The 2045-nt window shown below is 42.3% G+C and overlaps 1 long non-coding RNA gene across 1 annotated transcript in view; it reads right to left on the bottom strand.

Annotated features, from left to right (window-relative positions):
* LOC112488615 (uncharacterized) overlaps positions 1-929 on the bottom strand; it is a 2220-nt gene extending 1291 nt beyond the window's left edge. The window contains exon 1 of the long non-coding RNA XR_003052889.1: positions 833-929. This is a non-coding gene — a long non-coding RNA (uncharacterized LOC112488615). The remainder of the gene's footprint in view (positions 1-832) is intronic.
* Positions 930-2045: the final 1116 nt, after the last annotated feature.

The raw sequence follows: 2045 nt of genomic DNA, 5'->3' as shown, positions 1-2045 counted from the left end.
GGAGGAGCACAAACACTGTTCATTAAAATCTATAATTAAGGCTCAGACAAAGGTTGGTTTGGAGGAGGTGACTGAACGTTAGCTAAACAGGTAGCTAAAGGTTAGCGACAGACAGGGTTAGACCGGGATTAGTTAAACCTGTCTCTGATGGTGGGGGGGGGGTTAGCCTAGCTCAGGTTAGCCTGTTCAGGTTAGCCTAGCTCAGGTTAGCCTGTTCAGGTTAGCCTAGCTCAGGGTCAGGGTTAGATCAGATCATCTTAGCTGAGGATGAGTCAGGATTACATGGTCCTACTATTACTCTGTAGTACTTGTTGAAGTACTCAGACTGGCCTGTACTTCACTGTACTTCGCTGTACTTCACTGTACTTCACTGTACTTCACTGTACTTCACTGTACTTCACTGTACTTCACTGTACTTCACTGTACTTCACTGTACTTCACTGTACTTCACTGTACTTCACTGTACTTCACTGTACTTCACTGTACTTCACTGTACTTCACTGTACTTCACTGTACTTCACTGTACTTCACTGTACTTCACTGTACTTCTGTCACCTCTCACTTCTCGTTGTTCAGTCGTATTTCTTCATATTTCTGTCCTGACGGTCTATGGATCAAGGATCTTTTGGACGTCTCCTGCTGAGACAAACACACCGTCCGTCCCTGACTGTCTCCGTCTCCCTGTGAAGACGCCGTAGAACCAGATCTAAATCTGTGTTGGTTTCCTCCAACCACAGAAACCTGGACGGGTCTTTGATGTGGAAGAAGATAAAAAATGACCAGGTGTTGACCAGTCGACAGAACGGGAGAAAAAAACAACAAACCATCTCACCTTTAACAACTCCTCTGGTTCTCCTGCTGCTGCGGCTCCTGCTGCTCCTGCTCCGTCGTTTTCTGAGGCTTCAAATGAAAACCAGAGTGAGTCCAGTCCCTCCCCCCCTCACCCCCCCCCCCCCTGACACCACTGCTCCTCCTCCTGCTGCTCCTGCTCCGTCGTTTTCTGAGGCTTCAAATGAAAACCAGAGTGAGTCCAGTCCCTCACCCCCTGACCCCCCTCCCCCCCCGCTCCATCACCATCTTGGTGGCGCTCCTCATCACCGTGGATTCACTCCGACTGTGAACGTGCGGCTGCAGCTCTGCTGTGTTTGAACAGTGAACACACAACACCGTGATCCCTGTCACATGACCCAGTGTGACATCACCGTCCCTCAGCAGAAGTCGTCGGGTCAGCAGAAAACACACAATGTTTCACTTTTTTTAAAAAGATTCCAAAGGTGAATATTTTTTTTTTTTCTAAACTCATTCTTAAATTCACTTTGTTCTCAGTGAAACCACGTCATTGTCCACTCATGGTTTTCAAATCAATTATTTGTCCAGCGTAAAAACAACACACATTTATTCTTCAAATGCATGAGAATGATCGGTGACAGTCGTTCAGTTCAGAGAAATAAAAACGTGACAGAAAGTTCTGGAAACAGTGATTTTATTTCCATGAAACTCACGCAGTTCAATAATCAATAATCAATAATCAGTTCCACCTCTTGATGTGGTTGGTTTTTATTTGCATCAACATGAGGTTCCGTTTCATTTTTAGATTCATGTTATGACAATATATTGTTGTAGGGACACCTACTGGTGTTTATAGGTACTGCATTATTAGGATCAGGAGTGGATTTTTCCCTTTTTTATATAAAAGTAAATATTCACAAAATGAAAGAGTCTGTACCTGAACACACACACACACACACACACACACACACACACCTCCTCTTTACATTCATATCCAACTGTGTCTGTTTCACAGTAAAACCTGGGACAGTTTTTCATGGATGGACGTTTTGTGATTTTTTTTTTTTTTTTGGTGAAATTCTCTCCCTTTAGAAATAAAAGAATAGATTTGGATTTATTTACACACATTAAAACAACAAACCTGATAAATATAAACAGACTTTTTTTATATAAATTACTTTAAACATTTGTTCACAAAATGTTTTTTCATTCATGTGTTTCTCTTTAGGTCAAATAGTTATGTATGTATAAAAAGT

This window comes from Cynoglossus semilaevis, chromosome 19 (assembly GCF_000523025.1).
Source record: "Cynoglossus semilaevis isolate Cse_v1.0 chromosome 19, Cse_v1.0, whole genome shotgun sequence".
In the NCBI taxonomy this organism is placed as follows: Eukaryota; Metazoa; Chordata; class Actinopteri; order Pleuronectiformes; family Cynoglossidae; genus Cynoglossus; species Cynoglossus semilaevis.
The sequence above is the reverse complement of the archived record's forward strand: the minus strand, read 5'-3'. Positions and strand labels throughout refer to the sequence as shown.